The 21,830-nt window shown below is 37.4% G+C and overlaps 1 long non-coding RNA gene and 1 pseudogene across 1 annotated transcript in view; both read right to left on the bottom strand.

Moving 5' to 3' along the window:
* Positions 1-19,016, bottom strand: part of LOC144311293 (uncharacterized) — a 43,416-nt gene extending 24,400 nt beyond the window's left edge. The window contains exons 1-2 of the long non-coding RNA XR_013376843.1: positions 18,872-19,016; positions 18,486-18,562 (exon numbers count right to left, since the gene is read on the bottom strand). This is a non-coding gene — a long non-coding RNA (uncharacterized LOC144311293). The remainder of the gene's footprint in view (positions 1-18,485; positions 18,563-18,871) is intronic.
* LOC144311594 (NXPE family member 1-like) lies at positions 197-8,523 on the bottom strand (annotated as a pseudogene).
* Positions 19,017-21,830: the final 2,814 nt, after the last annotated feature.

Here is a 21,830-nt window from a genome sequence, read left to right on the forward strand (position 1 = left end):
GATAGCATAATCATTATTCATGTCTGATTCTCTTGGCTTTGCACCCTATGTTGTTTGTCTTGGTTCATAAATGTCCTCCCTACCCAGACAGATTCTTTTGATTTTGATTTTTTAGTCCCTAGAATAAAATTTCTCTGACAATACAAGTAGAATTATTTGCAGAGGTGTGTTTCTAGGTATTTTGTATATTCATGCTTTAGCATAGGTAGTTTAAGAACATGTTAATCTGATTTCCAATTACGTGATCATGTGGGTGGGCACTATTAGTGCCATATACAATGGTCATGTCCCAGGCATCAAGAATACACACTGAAATCTTTGAAAATGTCCATATGGTAAGATATTGAATGTAATCATGGAAGTTTCCAAACCTTACTGTGTCTTCCTGATGTTTTCTGTCTTAAAGATCACTTTAGTGGCTAGGCTTCTTAGGAACAGTTGTTGAGAAGTTTTTCAGGCACCAATGGCCCAGTGAATGAAAATGCCAATGAGGAAGGGCCTGAAGTGCTGTCCAGGTATGATGACAATGGCCAACTTTTTTGTCACTTGATATCCAGTCAGTTTCCTGAGGGATATAACCCTCATCTATCACAGAGTAGAGCTGAAGACTGACAAAAGAGTAACTTTTTCCCCCCCGCCAAACCTAAATGTGTCTGTTTGCATTCAGAAGCAAATGTTTCTTAAAAATTTCAGTTGCATGGGGTGCCTGAGTGGCTCAGTTGGCTAAGCATCTGCCTTTGGCTCAGGTCATGATCTCAGGATCAGGCTCTGGGATCAGGCCCTGAGCTCAGTGGGGAGTTTGCTTCTCCTTCTGCCTCTGTCCTCCAACTCCACACATGCTCTCTCTCTTTCTCAAATAAAATCTCAAAAAATTCCAGTTCTATGAAGATCAAAAACGTTTAGTGCTAATACACAAATCAGTTTTTTTTTAACTCAGAGGCAATGATTAATATTTTTAAAAAGAATATTCTATCATTTAAAATACTCACCCATCTAGGGATGCCTGGGTGACTCAGTGGTTGAGCATCTGCCTTTGGCTCAGGTCGTGATCCCAGGGTCCTGGGATTGAGTCCCGCATCAGGCTCCTCGCAGGGAGCCTGCTTCTCCCTGACCTATGTCTCTGCCTCTCTGTGTCTCTCATGAATAAATAAAGAAGTTAAAAGAAATACTCATCCATCTAGATTATTTTTGACTAGAACATCCTATACTTTAGGGTAGATTGTTCATATGTGTGAAATATCAATCAAAATGTAAAGTTTTTATTGGAATTTATAAAGAGAAACAACGGTTCTTGTAAAAGTGGGAATAAGACATATTTTAAATTAAAAGCCTCAAATCTAGAAATCTAAATGAAGTTGAAAATAAAATAACCAAAATGAGAGAATAGAGATCTCATTAAAAGTACTTTAATGTCAACCTCAATTTCTAAAACAATTTAAAATAATTACATACTTTTTACAAGTTTGGGCAAGTATTTGATCCACTGGTGCGGTGTAGAGTCTCCCAGGAGGTAAGTCAATTTTCCTTTCAAATAGCCATTTATCTCATTGTATTTAACTGAATTTGCTTACAAAATGTTGTAATCCACCTTCCTTCTGATGTATAACCATTAGAGACAGGAGCCTTCATTCTGACTTGGCATTTCTATTTTTTTCACTCTAGTAACAGACACTTCTGGTAAGTGATTTTATTGGCATACGTTAAATATCTAACCTTCTTTCTCTGACCTTCCCTTTGTTGATCTCTTACTCTCTTCCTCAAACTCCTATTTCCTAATTCCTTAGTCTCCTCTTGGTATTCTTTGGTCACCAGCTTTGTTTAACCACTTCTCATTTGTTTAAGAGATTTTGAGTCATCTTGATTCCTTGTTAACTTTCTCCCAAATCTGGTTATTAGTTAAGTTTTAAGGTTTTGTCAACATTGCTGATTCTGTGATGACTCAGGCCTTTATCTCTAACCTGAATATTAGTGGTCTAAAAGTTGGTGTCTTTGTACCAAATTACTTACCTTTGTTTTATTAATGAAACATTAGTCTTATTTTTTTCTATGAAATGTTTTTTCACGGGGATATTGTCGTTAAAAAACTAGCTTAAAAATATGCCCACATTTTTAAAAGTTCAAACAGTATAAAATAACCTAGTTTGAATTGGTATTTTATTTAATTTATTTTTTAAATAATGATTTCATATTTATTTATTCGAGAGAGGCAGAGACATAGGCAGAGGGAAAAACAAAATTCCCACAGGGAGCCCAGTGTGGGACTCGATCCCAGACCCTGAGATCACACTCTGAGCCAGAGACAGGCACTCAACTGCTGAGCCACCCAGACATCCCTTGAACTGATGTTTTAAAGTACAATTTCATAAAAAGTAACATATGGCAGACAACACTAATGTTCTGAGATTTTCCTGCAAGTTGCATTAGAATTACAGGCTCTGTTGGCACATGTCTGCCTTCCAAGGCATTGCAAGTAGCCATGCACCAAAATTTTTGCTGTGGCGTACTGAAAATCATCAGATTTCCTACCTGTCATGTTTCCTTTTCACTCACTATCCACCTACCCCCCCCCAATCCCCATTAAGTTAATGCCTTGTATTTTAGGTTTATTACATAGCATTTCTGTACTAATATCATATTCTGTAGTAGATAGGAAGCAAATAATAATCACTTAAATATAAATTTATTTATCTCTCACATAATAGTCCTAAAGTGAGCAGGCCAGGACCAATATGATGTTCCATGGTTTCAAGGGCTCCAGTTCCTTCTGCCTTGTTCTGCAACTCTTTTTATGGAGAAGGTGTGATAATCTTAACTTTATTATTTTCTTATAACTTTTTTGAGGTATAATTGACATACAAATAACTATATATATTTAATGTATGGAGTTGGGTGAATTTGAGCATATATGGATATACTTGATACTATCATCACAATCAAGTTGCTATTTTTAATATATGACATCAATCTCATGGTCTAACATGACTTTTTCATCTCTTAGCATTATATCTCAAGTTTAGCCAAGAGGAAGGGGAGGGCAGGTTGTTTTACTTTTAAGGCATGACATAGACATTTCCCATATCACTTCTGCTCATAATCCTGGCCAAAATCTAGTTATGGCCACCACTAGCTGCAACTGCAGCCTTTAGTTGAGTGACAGTAGGCCCAGCTAAAATAATGGTATTTTATTACCAAAGAGGGAAGGGATAATGGATAGTAGGAGACCACATCCAATCTCTGCTTTACTCCCCATGCTTAGCCCTCCATAGACCTTGCAGTCTCTGTTGTCTAGATCTACTGAATAGTCATATGCATGCGTGTAATCTATGGACAAAGTGGAAAAATAGTAATGGTAGAAAAATTGGAAAATTCTGAAATAAGAATTCTTTCAGGTAATCCTGGAATAGCTAAGCCCTAGTGATTTGCTAAAGAGAGTTTCTGTAATTCTATAATTATATGAAAATTTCAGTGTGACATGGTTGAGTTTCTGTGAGGTTTGATAGCATTGTACCCTGGATGACTGAATACTGTAACCCTAGAAGATCCGTACAGCCATCCTAATAATGTACTGGCATGCTTTGGTGAGAAGAGAGCCTTTACGCTTATTATTGAAAACCATATCTTGTACAATATTTATGTGTCAGGGTATTCATTTTGCCAAGGGTCAAGCTAAGTGCTCTGAAAGACTATATCAAATATATAACACATTTTATTATGATTAATCTTAATGTTTACTTAATAGAGTGGGCTTAATAGTATGTTGATAATAGTATTAAGATTCCATTATATTTATCAATTAGTATAAAGATTACAGCAGGGAGACTAAATGTCCCCCCAAAGATATCTGCATTCTTATCCCTGGGACCTGTGAATATGTTAACTTCCCTGGCAAAAGAGACTTTCCAGATATGATTAAAGGTATAGGTTTTGAGATGGGAGATTATCCTGGATGATCTGGGTGGGACCAATCTAAATCTCATTCATCCTTAAAAGTGGGAGAAGGAGGCAGAGGAGTGGGTCAGAAAGATGTGATATGGGAACTTGGCCTATTGTTGTATCTTTGGAAAATGGAAGAAGAGGGCTGTGAAGAACAAGGGCACCTCTAGAAGTGGAAAAGACAAGGAAGTAGATTCTGCTCTAGAGCCTCCAGAAAGGAATGCTGCCCTGTTATACTTTTATTTTAGCTCAATGAGACAAATGTTGGACTACTGAACTACAGAACTGCAAATGATATTTTTTTAACTGTCTTAAGCTACTTTGACACCTTTTCAACATCAAGTCATCCCATCCAACATTTATATAAATAGAAGAAAAAAGCCCTTTATTTTATATTCCTTAGTAGCATTAAATATTTCTTTATATAAATCATGCACATTTTGTTAAATTCGTGAAATACATTTCAAAGCAGAAAGTGGATCATATCACTCTCTTCCTTGGTTGATTTTTGTAGCTTTCAAAAGCTGACTGAATAAACCCTAAAATTCTCAGCATGGTACTTGAGAATCCATAATTTAGTTTCTTCCTTTCTTTCTAGCCTCTTCCTTTGCTCTGGTGCACTAAATACTTTCACTCCATTGGCCTATTGAACAAAGTTCATGGTGATTTTGCTTATGAGTAGAGTTATCAGATAAAAAAAATACAGGATACCAAATTAAATTTGAATTATTTCTAATAAGGAATAATTTTTAGTGTATTTTCCATGCAATATTTACCCTTTATCTCATGCATATGATATCCATAAACAATTAGAAATTACTCAAATCTAATTTAAAACCCTAGATTATTATTTGCTAAACCTGGCAATCCTACTCATGGGCTTTATGAGTTTTCTCTTTCTCCTCATTTTCTGTCTACAGTTATCCTTCAGGGCTAAGTCAAATATCAGCTTTAACATAAGCCCTCTGCCTTTTTACTTTCTTCATAGAATTGGTAGGTTGAATGTCTTTCAGATTGCAACCTTGCTGAACATTTATTTCTCTCCATTTGCCCATAATGCCTCATATCTATTAGAACCTTAATAAACATTTGCAGAATACATGAATAAATATTAGGCAATAAATTATTAGTTGAAGTAAATCTCAAAATGGATGTTATTGGTAAACTCAGGCTTTAGAGAAAGTTATTTTAAAGCCAAGTATAAACATTATTCTTTTATAAGTAACATGGCTTTGCATTTGCCACTAAAAGACATTTAATAAAATGGAAACTCCATATAAAATTGCTTAGTGCATAAACTAAAGGTTAGGAAGTTATGCCAACAGAGAATTAGGATAACCAAACCAAAATGTTCCTACTCAAAAGCTGTGGGTAACCATCAAAGACATTTGCACAGTGCCCCAGACAGATCACCAACTCCAGGAGAAGCACTACCATGTTTAAATATGAATGTAGAATACTAATACTTTCCCCTTTTGGATAAACAGCTATAAAAATCTGTTATAAAAAGAGTTTGAAATAATTTCCTTGAGCTGATTTCTCTCTTTAAAATCCAAGGTGATTGACATCACAGACACCTGCTAAGAATTGTGCTCCAGGAAATCCATGATTACTAGGATTGATACTGATAAACTTCCCCCGGCATAAGAATGTCTTTTGGAAGACCCATACTAAGAACTACCCACAATAGGACAAGAAAACTTACTACCTCACTGGGAGATGTCAATGAATTTAGGAGGTTTCACCATTTTAACTCCCATGGATTGGACCTTCAAAACATAAGATAACAAATTAGCCTGCTGTCTGTCCATACATGCAGGTAACAAGTCTTTTGCTTGTGAGTAAAAAATAATTTAAAAATTTTCACAACTGAAAATTATTGTGAATTTTATATGCATTGGGCATTGTATATGGATTAGCATTTTGGAAAACTGTCTACCTTTCTGAGAGCACTTGAAGTCCAGGGCCGCTCTTCTCATCTGCCACATGCAATCAGTATGTCCTGGAATTTTTAATTCAAAATATTTATCTAATATGCAAGTTGTCTTCTTTTGTTGTTTACACATCATTTATTCAAGTTCATATAATATTTTTCTTGGATTTGTGTGAGTCTCTAACCAAGCTGTCTGTTTTACCCCACCTATATTGGGATACAACTGCCAGAACACCCTTTTTGGTTGCAAATGCAACTGTATTCATCATTATTTAAAATCCATTTCACTGAGATCCCTGGGTGGCTCAGTGGTTTGGTGCCTGTGTTTGGCCCAGGGTGTGATCCTGGAATCCCAGGATTGAGTCCCACATCAGGCATCCTGCATGGAGCCTGCTTCTCCCTCTGCCTGTATCTCTGCCTCTCTCTCTCTCTCTCTCTCTGTCTTTCATGAATAAATAAATAAAATCTTAAAAAAATAAAATCCATTTCCCTTACCTAAGGACTTCAGGCTCCTTAGCATAGCATGCAGACCTTTTTTCACCTTTTTTCACAGAGTTTCTGCTTCTACATCTACATTTCTTGCTATGCTTACCACTTTCCATTTTTCCTAGAAACTTGCCTTCTGATGATTGTAGACTCTATCAAGGAAGGTAGTGTACTTGCCTGATCCACTGCTATCTCCCTAATATCTGAAAGTCGTGTTTAGTTTGGTGCATTGCATTTCTTTCCTCTAGCTGATGAAACACTGACTATCTGACTCTTCCTGCTTCAAAGCTCTTATCTTCTCCTTGACTCACTCTTTGTTTCAAACCTGTGTATATGTAAGTGGTAGCAAGGAGAAAGGGAATACAGGAGGAATGGGGATCCAGGTGCTAGGTACAATAAATACAAGTGGTACTTAATTTTCTTCTGTGGATGCCTCTTAAGGTTCAATTCAGAAAAAGGAAGAGATCAAATTGTCACCTTTACTGTGACTTTCTATATAAGAATGGTTAGTGGATAGGAAAAGAATTAATGAGTTGCATCATCAGAGATCAGAGAGAAAGAACAGAAACCCAGCTGAACTTATTTCAGAAGGGAGTCAGGGACTACAGATCAACACTTGGATGACTACATGAAATCTGGAATGCATGTTATTTTTCCATGTTTGCTGTCCATACTTTACTTCCTCAGCATATATTTTTGAAAGCCTAAGGGAAGAAGCTAGCATTCCATTCTGAAATCAAGTGTACGGAAAGTAAATCCTCAGGATCAAAATAGATAGTAGCAGAATGGAAAGGAAAGAGGAAATAGACTGAGCTCCTGAAACTCTTTAAAGAGAGTTAGCAAAGGAGCAAAAGAATTTGGAACTGATAGGTTGTCTCAGGGCTTGGCCCACGTGTTCTGGATTTGTGGTGGTACATAGTTGCCATTTGCAAAATGGCTCATGAAGAGACTCTGATAGTTCATTCTAAACAATGAAGTTTTCCAGCTTAATGGAGAACTGATAGACCAAGGAGTGAGCATCTGTTTATGAGCAAGAGAAGAAGGATATGGAATTGATGCAGCCATGATTGATAAGAGAAACATGCTTATACCCCAGTTTGTGAAGGCCTGTTAGCCAAGGGCTTTTAACAATCACTACATGACAACTTGGTGAGTATGGACTCCTTCAACCTGAGCAGCACATGCTGAGGAGTATCTGATCTTGAGATCAACTGGACATGACCAGTAGGAGTTGGCATTTTGGAAATATTACTCAGGATGCAGTGTGGACAGTGGATTAGAGAGGGAGGATTGGTGGAAGGAAAGGTGCGACAAGTAATCTAGATGAACTGATGATGATCTCAACTCAACAGCATAGGTATGGAGACAAATGGATGAATGCAAAAGATATTTGAGAGGTGGAATCTACATAAGAGGATATGGGGAATGAAGGCATATAGATGTTTTTTATTTTATCAAAGAATCCTTTTTTGGTGTAACATTTTCAACACCTATCAAAATACTTTTACACTGAATATATTTTGTAAAACCTAGGTCTACCGTAAAAGACATGCAATACTGGTCATCATGGGAAAGTATAGTACATATAATACAGAGTTCCACTTCAGGCAACCCTCTTTTATTGAATATTTTGGTGAGAATGCCAGTCTTGGCAGTGGGAGTCATAAAAAAGGGATCTCACGAGCTCACCACATGTCTGACCAGACCTTGAGTAGAAGAGGCATCTGAAAGGGTCATGTTCAATGTTAATTGAGATGGGCAATGTAGCTCTGCCCATGGGGACTTCTCAGGGTGTTTAAAAGTATATTTATGTGTGAAAAAAGGCTTTAATCCTTGACAATAAGATAAGAATTTATCAATTCTGGGTAGTCATGTGAATCAGAGCCTCTCAAGGGTGTATGCTGAGGTCTTACACAGCTCAGCACTTGAGTTTGGGGTCAGGCCACATTCAGCAAACATCGGTGGTGCCACTAACAAATTCACCTTTGGAAATAACCATCATGGCCTTGATTCCTTGCCCTCCAGAGAGCAGATACTCCTTCACTGGGGTGAGTCATCAGGAGAATAGAGACCTGGCCCTCCCAGAACAGAGTGAAGCTGACCAGGTGGGTGCCATTGTTGAAGTCTATCACCTTTCCTGAAGTACCTGTTTTTAGACATGGGGAGGACATCCCAGCCCTCAGGAAATACCACCTCATTGCCTTCCTGTGTCTCAAGTGTTCCCTCTCCTCCAGTAGGATGTCTAGGTCATCTCCCCCTGCAGTAGGTGTCTCGAGGCTAGAGGATGGTGGCTGTGCTGTGTGTGGCAGTGGTGGCGGTGTTCAGATGAAAGATCAGGGTGGGATTAGCTGGTTTAGTTTCTCCATGATTCCCTATATTCTTTGCTCAGTCTCTATTGGTGGCTTTAAGAGACTCAGTGATATTTTAGGGTATGAGGACTTCATGGAGGTATTCCAGTGATGGAAGAAGATAGGTAAGTTTAGACGAGACCAAAACTGAAATTACAAGGTATATGATATAATGAAATGAAGCAAGTCATTTTACTTACTATGAATTTGAATGCTTATTTACCTATTGTCATATTATTTATACTCTGACAATTTTGAATGACATGTAAACATATTTTTAAAGTAAAAATTATTTTTAATTGTAATTGACATACAATATTATATTACTGTCAGGAATATGGCATAGTGATTTTCCCATTCTATACGTTATGAAATGTTCACCATGATCAGTGTAATCATGTGTCAACATATGAAGTTATTACAATACTATTGACCATATTCCCTATGCTCTACTTTTCATTCCCATGACTTATAACTGGAAAGTTGTACTTCTTAATCTCCTTTATCTATTTCACTTATCCCTACTCTGCTATCTCCATGATATCTGGCGGAAAATAGTTTATTCATTTGTTTATTTTTTAGATTCAACATATAAGTGAAATCATATTGTATTTATCTTTCTCTGTTTGGCTTAATTCATTTAACATAGTACCCTCTAGTTCCATTAATGTTGATGCAAATGGCAAGATTTCATTCTTTTTCATGACTAAGTAATATTCTTATATGTATGTATATCATATGTTCTTTACCCACGCATCCGTAGACATTTAGGTTGCTCCATATCTTGGCTCATGTAAATAATGCTTCAATAAACATAGGAGTGCATATATCTTTTGGAATTAGGGTTTTCATTTTCTACAGGTAAATACTCAGAAGTGGAATTGCTGACTGTTATTTCTAACTCTCAAGGAGTCTGCCTACTGTTTGGCATAGTGGATGTACCCAACTTACAGTCTCACCAACAGTGCACAAGAGTCCCTTTTTCTTCACATCTTTGCCAACACTTGTTATTTCTTGTCTTTTTGATACTAGCCATTTTGATACTAGCCATAGGTGTGAGGTGAATCTCCTTGTGGTTTTGATGCCTTTCCCTGATGATTAGTGATTTTGAGCATCTTTTCCTGTGTCCATTGGCCATCCGTATGTCCTCTTTGAAAAGTGTCATTCAGGTTCTCTGCCCATTCTTTTAATTTTTTTAAACATTTTATTTGATAAAGAGAGTGCATGTGAACATGCACTTTCACGGGTGGAGGGAGGGGGCAGAGAGAGGGGGAGAAACAGACTGCCTGCTAAGCAGGGAGAGCCTGACATGGAGCTCAATCCCAGGACCTTGGGATCATGACCTGAGCTGAAGGCAGACACTTAACTAACTGAGCCACCCAGGTGCCCCCTCTGCTCATTTTTGAATTAGATTATTATTTTTGGTATTGTGTGAGTCTTTATTTTGAATATTAACACTTTATAGGATATATCACTTGTAAATATCTTCTCCCATTGAATTCGTTCCTTTTCATTTTGTCGATAATTTCTATTACTGGGCAAAATCTTTCTGGTTTGGCATAGTCCCAGTAGTTTATTTTTCCTGTGTTTCCCTTACCTGAGGAGACATATCCATAAAATGTTGCTAAGGCTGATGTCTAGGTTATTTATTTTGTTTAAGATGTTTTATGGTTTCAAATCTTACAATTAGGTCTTTAATCCATTTTGAGTTTATTTTTGTGTATGGTGTAAGAAGGTGGCCCAGTTTTCCCAACACCATTTATTGAAAAGACTAAGCTTCCTCCATTGTATAGTCTTGCCTCCTTTTTCATAGATTCGTGGACCATAAAAGTGTAGATTTTGGGGGCCTATATCCTGTCCCCTTGATATGTGTTTATATTTGTGCCACTACTGTACTATTTTGACTACTCTAGCTTTGTAGTACATCTTAAAATATGAAATTCTGGTACTTTGTTGTTTCTCAAAACTGCCTTTGCAATTTGGGGACTTTTGTGGTTCCATGCAAATTTTAGGATTGTATGTTCTAGCTCTGTGAAAAAAACTATGGGTATTTTGATCAGGATTGCATGGAACCTATAGATTGCTTTGGGTAGAATGCACAATTTAACAATATTCACTTTTCCTAGGTATTTTATTCTTTTTAAATGCAATTATAACTGGGATTATATTCTTAAATTTTCTGCTAGTTTGTTATCAGTGTATAGATATGCAGATTTCTATATATTAATTTTGTATCCTCAATTTTGATGAATTCACTTATTTTAATAGTCTGTTGAAATCTTTAGGGTTTCTATGCATGGTATCATGTCATCTAGAAATAGTGGCAATTTTGCTTCTTCCTTACCAGTTTAGATAACTTTTATTCTTATTCCTCTCTAGTTGCTGCAGCTAGTACTTCCAGTAGTATGTTGAATAAAAGAGACTGGTCATCCTTGTCTTGTTCCTGATTTTAGAGGAAAGTCTTTAGTTTGTCAACAGTGAGTGTGATATTAGCTGAGTATCTGTCATGTACTGCCTTTATTATGTTGAAGTATATTCCCTCTAAACCCACTTTGTTGAGCATTTTTATAATGAATGAATGTTGAATTTTGTCAGGTGCTTTATCTGCATCTCTTGAGATAATCACATGGATTTTTTTTAAGAGTGGAAGTGGTAGAGGAGGGGTATCATAAGAGGGGGAGACAGAATCTTAAGCAGCCTCCGTGCTCAGCATGGAGCCCAGTGTGGGACACCATCTCACAACCTTGAAATCATGAGCTGAAATCAAGAGTCAGACTCTTTACCAACTGAGCCACTCAGGCTCCTCGATGATATGGTTTTTATCTTCCATTTTGTTAATATGGTATATCACATTGATGATTTGCTGTATTGAACCATCCTTGGAATAAATCTCAGTTAAACATAGGGAGTGAAAATCTTAATGTTTGTGAATATGGTTTACGAATATTTTGTTGAGGATTTTTGCAGCTATGTTCATCAGGAATATTGGCTTATATTTTTTTGTTGTGTCTTTGATTTTGGTATCAGGTAATGTTGGCCTCATAAAATGAATTTGGTAGTTTACCTTCCATTTCTATTTTTTTGAAATAGTTTGAAAAGTATAGATATTATGTCTTCTTTAAATGTTTGATAGAATTCTCCTGTGAATCCATCTGGTTCTGGAGAGAGAATTTTGTTGAGAGAATTTTTGATTACCAGCTCAATTTCATCAAAAGTAATCAGTATTCCAATTTTCTATTTCTTTCTGATTCTATCTTGGAATACTGTATGTTTCCAGAATTTAACCTTTTCTTCTATGTTTCCCAAAACTGCTCATAGCAGTTCCTTATTTTTGTGCTGTTAGTTTTTATTGTCTTTCATTTATACTATTTGAGTCCTCTTTTTCTTGATGTGTCTGATGAAAAGTTTATCAGTTTTCTCTTTTCAAGTAACTGTTTTATCTTTTTATTGTTATTTCCTTCCCATTATTAATTTTGGGTTTTGTTTTTAAGAGTTATATTAGAGGGATCCCTGGGTGGCGCTGCGGTGTAGCACCTGCCTTTGGCCCAGGGCGCGATCCTGGAGACCCGGGATCGAGTCCCACGTCGGGCTCCCGGTGCATGGAGCCTGCTTCTCCCTCTGCCTGTGTCTCTGCCTCTCTCTCTGTGTGACTATCATAAATTAAAAAAAAAAAAGTTATGTTAGATTGAGATATTTCTTGTTTTTGACATAGATCTCTTTTGTCATAAACATCCCATTTTGTTATGTCCCAAAGATTTTTGACCATCATGTTTCTAGTCCAGTTTTATTTGTGTGCTGGAGTTTATTTCCTTTTTGCCTTCTCCATTAACCCATTGGTTGTTTAGTAGCATCTTGTTTAGCTCCCACGTATTGGTGTTTTTTCTAGTTTCGTATCGTTATGTTTGGAAAAAATGTTTGATATAATTTCAATTTTTTTGAATTTATTGAAATTTGTGTTCCTACACATGGTCTATCCTGGAGAATGTTTTATGTGCACTTGAATATGTATTCTGCTATTTTTTGGTGCAGTGTTCTGTATATTAAGTTCATCTGGTCTAATGTGTCATTTAAAGCCACTGCTTCCTTATTGATTTTCTGTGTGGATGATCTATCCATTAATGTAAGTGGAGTGTTAAAGTTTTCTACTATTAGAGTATTTATGGTTAATTTCTCCCATTATGTCTGTTAATATTTGCTTTATATATATTCAGGTGCTTCTATGTTAAGTGCATAGATATTTATAATTGTTATAATATATCCTCTTGTTTAACTTCTCCTTTTATTTAATGCCATTGTCTATTGCTATGGTCTTTCTTTGAAAGTCTATTACATCTGAAATAAGTATAGCTATATTGGCTCCAACCCCCACCCACTTCCATTTGCATGGAATACCTTTATATACCTTTACTTTCATTTTGTATCTGTCTTTAGGTCTGAAGTGGGTCTCTTGTACACAGAATATAGGTGAGTCTATCTTCCTTCCTCCCTCCCTCCCTCCCTCTGTCCCTCCCTTCCTCCCTCCACTCAGTCTCCCTAGGTCTTCTGATTGAAGTATTTAGTCCATTTAGATTTAATTATTGATAGGTATGTGCTTATATTGCTTCTGGTTGTTTTGTCATTTTCTTTTGTTCCTTTCTTCTCTTGCTTTCTTCCCTGGTGATTATTTAGTGTCATTCATGGATTCCTTTCTTTTATAGGTTTTGATTTGTGGTTAGGATGTTATGTATAAACATCACGGTACATATATAGTAGTTCATAGAAAAGTGAACTGTTGTTTAAGTTTGAACATGTTCTAAAAGAACTACATTTTTATTCCCTTTTCCATGTTTCATGTATATAACATCATATTTTACATCTTTTTATCTCTTAACTAATTTTACATAAAATTGATATCAGTATTTTTGTATTTTACTAGCTTTGTAAATTTTTGATCTGCTTCTTGTATATGTCTGCTTTTAGCAGTGATTTTTTTCCTTCCTATAGCTTTTTCTTTTCCCTTCAAAGAAGTTTCATGTATGGCTGTTTAAACGGTGATAAATTATCTCTTCAATTCTGAATGATAACCTTGCTGGTTAGGGAAGACTTTGAGTATACCAAAGATTTTGCTCAAGAGTCAGACTATAGCCTTATATGAATTTTCATGTGGGTCAGTAATTGCTTTTCTCTTGCTCCTTTGAAAAGTCTCCTTAGTTATGTGTCCTGGTGTGGACATTTTTGGGTTGACATTGGGGCTCTCTGTGGATCCTGGAACTTGATGTTTCATTCCTCAACTTAGGGAAGTTTTCAATGATTATTTCTTTACTTTTAAGGTTTCTATTTCTTTCTTTCTCTTCTTTGTGAATTATATTATCCTTCATGTTCTCCTTGAGATTTCTTCCAGATCACTGATCTGTTCTGCATCATCTACTCTACTTTGATTCCTTCTACTATATTTTTGTCTCTCTGTACTTGTTTCTATGTTTTAGGTAGGTCAGCTTTTCCTCGACTTAAAGTTAGTGGCTTTATGTAGAAGATTTTAGTGCAATCCCTACTATCCAGTAGGACCAGGTACTCCAGTGGTACCTGTATGTACAGCTGAGTGAAATTTCTGGCTACACCTTGCCACAGGTTTAGTGGTATGGAGGGCTGCCTCCTTCCCTCACTGTGGCAAGGCAGTAGTCTCTTTGTAGGAGAATCCTCTTTGTAGGAGAACCTACCATGGTAAGTCCACAGAGAAGACTTGAGCAGGGTGAGTGGTGCTAGCAGGGTAGATGCAATGTTATACAATGGCCTCCACCTGTGTCAGGCCAGTCAGGCTGAAGGAGTGCAAGAAAAGTAGTACCTGCCAGCATTTTTGTGCCTGGAGAAAGTTCCTAAGGACCCTTGGCCCTCTAGCACATGTCTTAAAATTAGTTTATAAATGTTCTACATGTATAGCTGAGGCACTTTTCAAACTGCTGCCTCTGTGGTCTTAGAGTGAGGAATATTGTGTATGGGCCCTTTAAGAGTATGTTCCCCTTTCCTGTAGCCCTCCACTCTTGCTGAAAATCAGCTCTGCTGATTTTCAAAGCAGCAAATGTTGTGGGGATCATTGACTGAGGGTGCTCAATGAGGGACTTAAACCCCTCATTCCTTGGGGAGTACCTCCACACCTGTGATAATCCCTCCTGCTTGTGGATCATTACAGTTTTCTTTCCCAACTGCATCTCTGTCCATCCTACCTTTCTAGATGTTGCGTTTTCTTTATATCTTTAACTGTACAGTGCTTTTAAACTTGTTCTGCTGGGCAGCCCTGGTGGCTCAGTGGTTTAGCGCCACCTTCGGCCCAGGGCCTGATCCTGGGTACCCGGAATCGAGTCCCATGTCGGGCTCACTGCGTGGAGCCTGCTTCTCCCTCTGCCTGTGTCTCTGCCTCTCTCTCTCATAAATAAAATACTTAAAAAAAAAGTTGTTCTGCTACTCAAGTGAGTTATACTATATGCAGTTCAGCCTTGTGTCTGCATGAGGAAGTGAGCTCAGAATCTTCCTACTCACCATCTTCCTCTTTTTTTCTTCAAGAGTAAAAGACTGTTAGTTCTACTTCAACATATCTTTTACCTGACAGAACTTAGTTATGACAGAATATGAGGTATATAAGTAAGGAAGAGTAAATGCACCCAAATCAGTTAATTGTCCATAAATATTCTCTGAGGTATGTATTTTGGATTCTGTGTATTTGCCCACAACTGTTCAGGCCTTCTAAAAGATGTTATGGGTCTGGAAGATGGTAGATAAAAAGGATCCTGAGCTCATTTCCTCCCATGGATACCTGGAGGCAACAACTGCATATAATCCAACTCACTCTGAGAATGACCTGCGACTGAAGAATAAATTTCCACAACCAAAAACATCAAGAGAAAGTCACATTGACAAGAGGAGGGGAAGGGACATGGTTACAAACCAAATTCCCAATGTATTGACTCACATCACAGGTGTGGAGTTACTCCCTAAGGAGCAATGGGATCAAGTCCCACACTGGCTGCCCACAGCCCTGGAAACTTTCACTAAAAAGCTGAGTGCCCATAATGTCTGGCCTTGAAAATCATCAGGGCTTAACACTGGGAGTGCCTGATGGGGCTATAGGAAATAAAAACTCCTCTCTTAAAGGACAAACACTGTATCATGTGGTCCAAGAAGCAGTTGTTTGTTTGAATTATACATGAAGAACTGGAGGGGCCAAAATCTGTAGGGGCTCCCTTTGGGAGTACTGGGAGGTACCATTTTTCTAAACCTCTTTCAGCCTAGCCTTGCAGGAGTCAGTTTAGGCACCTTCCATCTACCTGACTAGCACTACCCACTCCACCCACAGAAGTGCCCCTTCATAATAACTCCTGCCTTAGGGAAGGGAGAAGGGAACCAGCTCTGCCTACAGCATGTCCACAGCAGTGGCAAGGCCTCTCATCCCCCTATACTAGAGGCTGGCCTCTCCCACCAAGATTCTATTGCAGCTGCAGCCAAGACTCTCAGCCAACTGTGCTGGGAGATAACCCCACCTACTGGCAAGCTGATAGCAACTTTTGGGGGCCGGTCCAGCTCACAAGAGTCACCCCAGTATGCCTGGTTCTGGTGACCAGAAAGTATTACCCTACTGGACCCTGCAGGGCACCTTCTATATAAGGCTGCTGTTTTCAAGACCAGGAGATGTAGCTGACCTAACCTAATACAGAGAGTCAAACAAATGGAAGAGCCAGAGGAAATCATTCCAAGTAATCAAAATAAAACCTCAGAAAAGGAGATAAATAATTCAAAATGATGGTCAAAAAGATGCTCATAGGACCCAAGAAAGAGCAGATGAACTCAGAAATTTACTAAAGATCTTGGAAACTAGCCCTTTATCTGATACGTCATTTGCAAATATCTTCTCCCATTCTGTAGGTTGTCTTTTAGTTTTGTTGACTGTATCCTTTGCTGTGCAAAAGCTTCTTATCTTGATGAAGTCCCAATAGTTCATTTTTGCTTTTGTTTCTTTTGCCTTCGTGGATGTATCTTGCAAGAAGTTACTGTGGCTGAGTTCAAAAAGGGTGTTGCCTATGTTCTCCTCTAGGATTTTGATGGAATCTTGTCTCACATTTAGATCTTTCATCCATTATGAGTTTATCTTTGTGTATGGTGAAAGAGAGTGGTCTAGTTTCATTCTTCTGCATGTGGATGTCCAATTTTCCCAGCACCATTTATTGAAGAGACTGTCTTTCTTCCAGTGGATAGTCTTTCCTCCTTTATCGAATATTAGTTGACCATAAAGTTCAGGGTTCACTTCTGGGTTCTCTATTCTGTTCCATTGATCTATGTGTCTGTTTTTGTGCCAGTACCACACTGTCTTGATGACCACAGCTTTGTAGTACAACCTGAAATCTGGCATTGTGATGCCCCCAGATATGGTTTTCTTTTTTAAAATTCCCCTGGCTATTCGGGGTCTTTTCTGATTCAACTTATTAAACTCAACACCAAAGAAACAAACAATCCAATCATGAAGTGGGCAAAAGACATGAACAGAAATCTCACAGAGGAAGACACAGACATGGCCAACAAGCACATGAGAAAATGCTCTGCATCACTTGCCATCAGGGAAATACAAATAAAACCACAATGAGATACCACCTCACACCAGTGAGAATGGGGAAAATTAACAAGGCAGGAAACCACAAATGGTGGAGAGGATGCAGAGAAAAGGGAACCCTCTTTCACTGTTGGTGGGAATGTGAACTGGTGCAGCCACTCTGGAAGACTGTGTGGAGGTTCCTCAAAGAGTTAAAAATAGACCTGCCCTACGACCCAGCAATTGCACTGTTAGGGATTTACCCCAAAGATACAGATGCAATGAAACGCCGGGATACCTGCACCCCGATGTTTATAGCAGCAATGTCCACAATAGCTAAACTGTGGAAGGAGCCTCGGTGTCCATCGAAAGATGAATGGATAAATATGATGTGGTTTATGTATACAATGGAATATTACTCAGCCATTAGAAATGACAAATACCCACCATTTGCTTCAACATGGATGGAACTGAAGGGTATTATGCTGAGTGAAGTAAGTCAATCGGAGAAGGATAAACAGTGTATGTTCTCATTCATTTGGGGGAATATAAATAATAGTGAAAGGGAATATAAGGGAAGGGAGAAGAAATGGGTGGGAAATATCAGAAAGGGAGACAGAACATAAAGACTCCTAACTCTGGGAAACGAACTAGGGGTGGTGGAAGGGGAGGAGGGTGGGGGGGTGAGGGTGAATGGGTGACGGGCACTGAGGGGGGCACTTGACGGGATGAGCACTGGGTGTTATTCTGTATGTTGGTAAATTGAACACCAATAAAAAATAAATTTATTTAAAAAAATAAATTTACTAAAGAGATACAGCTATAGAATATAATAACTGAAAGGAAAATACAGTAGAGGGAATCTAGAGGATGAAGAATGAATCAGTGATCTTGAAGACAGGTAATGGAAAGCACTCAAGCTGAATAACAAAAATTAAGAAGTGAGAATTAGGGTAAGGGAGCTTTTGGACAACATATCAAGCATAGTAACATTCACATTATAGAGAAGTGGAGAAGAGAGCGCAAACGGGGCATAAATTTACTCGGAAAAAAAAAAAAGGATAGTTGACAATGTCCTTCTACTGGGGAATGAAACAGATGCTCAGGGTCAGGAAACTCAACGAAATTAACACAAAGATGTCCACGCAAAGACATGTAATAATTAAAACCTCAAAAAGGGGGAATGGGTAAGATCTTAAAAAGAGCAAGCAAAAAGCAGCTAGTTACTTACCAAGAGCTCCTGGGGTAGCTGGTTCTTCAGCAGAAATGTTGCAGAGCAGAATGGAGTGGTGTGGTATATTCAATGTGCTAAAAGGGAAGCCAGACAAAAATACTCTAACCAACAAAATTATTATTCAGAATTGGAGTCTTAGAGTTTATCACCATTAAAGTGACCTTACAAGAAATGTTAAAGAGGCTTTTTAAAGGGGAAAAAATAAAGAGCTATAAGTACAGTAAGAATATAGCAAAAAAAAATTCACTAGCAAAATGAAACATAGAGTGAAGATAGATCAATAACTTATGAAGCTAAGGTTGAAGGTTGGAAGCAAGAATAGTAAAATCAATTATATCTACAATAACTAGTTAAGGGATATAGAAAATAAGATGTCAGGGCACCTAGGTGGCTCAGTGAGTTGGCTCAGTGAGTTAAGCCTCTGTCTTCGGCTCACGTCATGATCCCAGAGTCCTGGGATTGAGCCCTGTAATGGGAGTCTGCTTCTCCCTCTTCCTCTGCTCATGTTCTCTCGCTCACTCTCTCAAATAAGTAAGTAAAACCTTGAAAAAAAGAAAATAAGATGTAAAATATGGAATCATATACATAAAATTTGGAGAAGTAGAAAAATACAGTGCTTTTAAATATGTTCAAACTTAAGTGACCATCCTCTTAAAATGGATTGTTATATACTTGGGGATTATATATGAAGTATATGATAACTAAACACAAAAAGTTGTAATAGATATAGAAAAAATAAAGAGAAAGGAATCTATACATAACAGTAAAAAAAAAACTTCAAATCCCAAGGGAATAAAGCAAGAGACAAAGAAAGGAACAGAGAAGAACTACAGAAACAACCAGAAGATAACAAAATAGCAATAAATATGTACCTATCAACAATTACTTTAGGGGATACCTAGGTGGCTCAGCGGTTTAGCACCTGCCTTTGGCCCAGGGCGCGATCCTGGAGTCCCGGGATCAAGTCCCATGTCCGGCTCCCGGCATGGAGCCTGCTTCTCCCTCTGCCTGTGTCTCCGCCTGTGTCTCTGCCTCTTTCTGTCTCTCTATGTCTATCATGAATAAAAAAAAAAAATCTTAAAAACTCAATTACTTTAAATGAACTAAATGCTCCAATCAAAAGACAAAAAAATGAAGACCCATATACATGCTGCCTACAAGAGACTCGTTTCAGATTTAATGACACATACAGACTGGAAATAAAGGAATGGAAAAATATATTCCATGCAAATGGAAGCAATAACAACAAACAGCAATATTTATATCAGACAAAATAGACTTAAAAACAAAGACTGTAACAAAAGGTAGGAAAATTATATAAAGGGATAATACCAACAAGGGTATATAACAGTTGTAAATATTTATGTACCAAATGTAGCATCACCTCAATAAATAACCACCCCAGGATCATGGATAGATCAAGAAAAGTCAATAAAAAAAACAAACAAAAACAACCCCAAAACAGTGGCTCTGAATGACGGATTAGACCAGATGGACTTAAGAGTTATGTATAGAATATTCTACCCCAAGACAGCAGAGTACACTTTCTTTTCAGATACAGCACATGTTGGGTTACAAAATAATTCTCAATAAATTCAAGACGAATAAAATCATTTCAACTATCTTTCTAGACCACAACAGATGAAACTAGAAATCAATCATAATGAAAAAACTGGGAAAAAACTCAAACAAGTGGAAGCTAAACAACATGTTACTAAATAATCAATAGGTAAAGAAAGAAATCCAAGAGGAAATTTAAAAAATGCTGGGAGACAAATGAAAATGAAAACAAAATGTTTTAGTTATTGAGCAGTTCCTAGAGGGAATTTTATAGCCTCACAGGCCTACTGTAAAAAAACAAGAAAAATCTCAAACAATCTAACCTTACACCTAAAGGAATTAGAAAAAGGAAAAAAAGTTAGTAGAAGAAAGAAAGTAATAGAGACTGAAAAATAAAACAATAGAAAAGATAAATGAAACTAAGGGCTGGTTCTTTGAAAAGATAAAATTGACAAACCATTGGCCAGACACATCAAGAAAAAAGAGGGAGGACTTTAATAAATGAAATCATAAAGAGGAGAAGTAACACCCAACACCACAGAAAAATAAAGGAGTATAAGGGACTACTATGAAAACCTACATGACAAACATTGGAGAAACTAGAATAAATGGAAAAATTTTCTATAAAAATACAATCTTCCAAGACCCAATCAATAAAAAACAGACAATCAAAATGGATTGGTTATTAGTACAAAATTGAATTGGTAATCAAAAAGTCTCCCAAAAAACAGAAGTTCAAAACCAGATGGCTTCACAGGCTAATCCTACTAAATATTTAAAGAAGGATTAATACTTATCCTTTACAAAATATTCCAAAAAAATAAAAGAGAAAGGAATGCTTCCAAATTTATTCTATGATGCTAGCATTACTTTGATACCAAAACCAAAGACATTACAAAACCCCAAAACTCCATAATACCTCTAATAAACATAGATGCCAAAATTCTTTGTGTGCGTATATTTTTTTAGTGGAATTCAATTTGCCAACATATAGCATAACACCCAGTGCTCATCCGTCAAGTACCCTCCTTAGTGCCCGTCACCCAGTCATCCCAACCCCCCGCCCACCTCCCTTTCTACTACCCCTTGTTTGTCTCCCAGAGTTAGATGTCTCTCATGTTCTGTCTCCCTCACTGATATTTCCCATTTTCTCTCCTTTATCCTTTAATCCCTTTCACTATTTTTTATATTTCCCGAATGAATGAGACTATATAATGTTTGTCCTTCTCTGATTGACTTACTTCACTCAGCATAATACCCTCCAGTTTCATCCACATTGAAGCAAATGGTGGGTATTTGTCATTTCTAATGGCCAAGTAATATTCCATTGTATACATAGACCACAGCTTCTTTATCCATTCATCTGTCGATGGACACTGAGACTCCTTCCACAGTTTGGCTATTGTGGACATTGCTGCTATAAACATTGGGGTGCAGGTGTCTCGGTTTTTCACTGAGATGCCAAAATTCTTGACAAAATATGAGCTGAATTCAATAATACATTAGGAGCATCATTTACCAGGAACAAATTGGATTTATTCCAGGGATGCAAGGATGAGTTAATTTCCGCAATTAATCCATGTGATATATCACATTAACAACAAAAACCATAAAAAATATGATCATTTCAATAGATGCAGAAAAAGCATTTGTCAAAATTTGACATTTGTTCACAATAAAAATTCTCAACAAAGCAGATATAGAGGGACCATACCTCAACATCATAAAGGTCATATATGACAGGCCCACATCTAACATACTCAAAGGTGAAGCTTTTCCTTC

Source organism: Canis aureus, chromosome 3 (genome assembly GCF_053574225.1).
Source record: "Canis aureus isolate CA01 chromosome 3, VMU_Caureus_v.1.0, whole genome shotgun sequence".
In the NCBI taxonomy this organism is placed as follows: domain Eukaryota; kingdom Metazoa; phylum Chordata; class Mammalia; order Carnivora; family Canidae; genus Canis; species Canis aureus.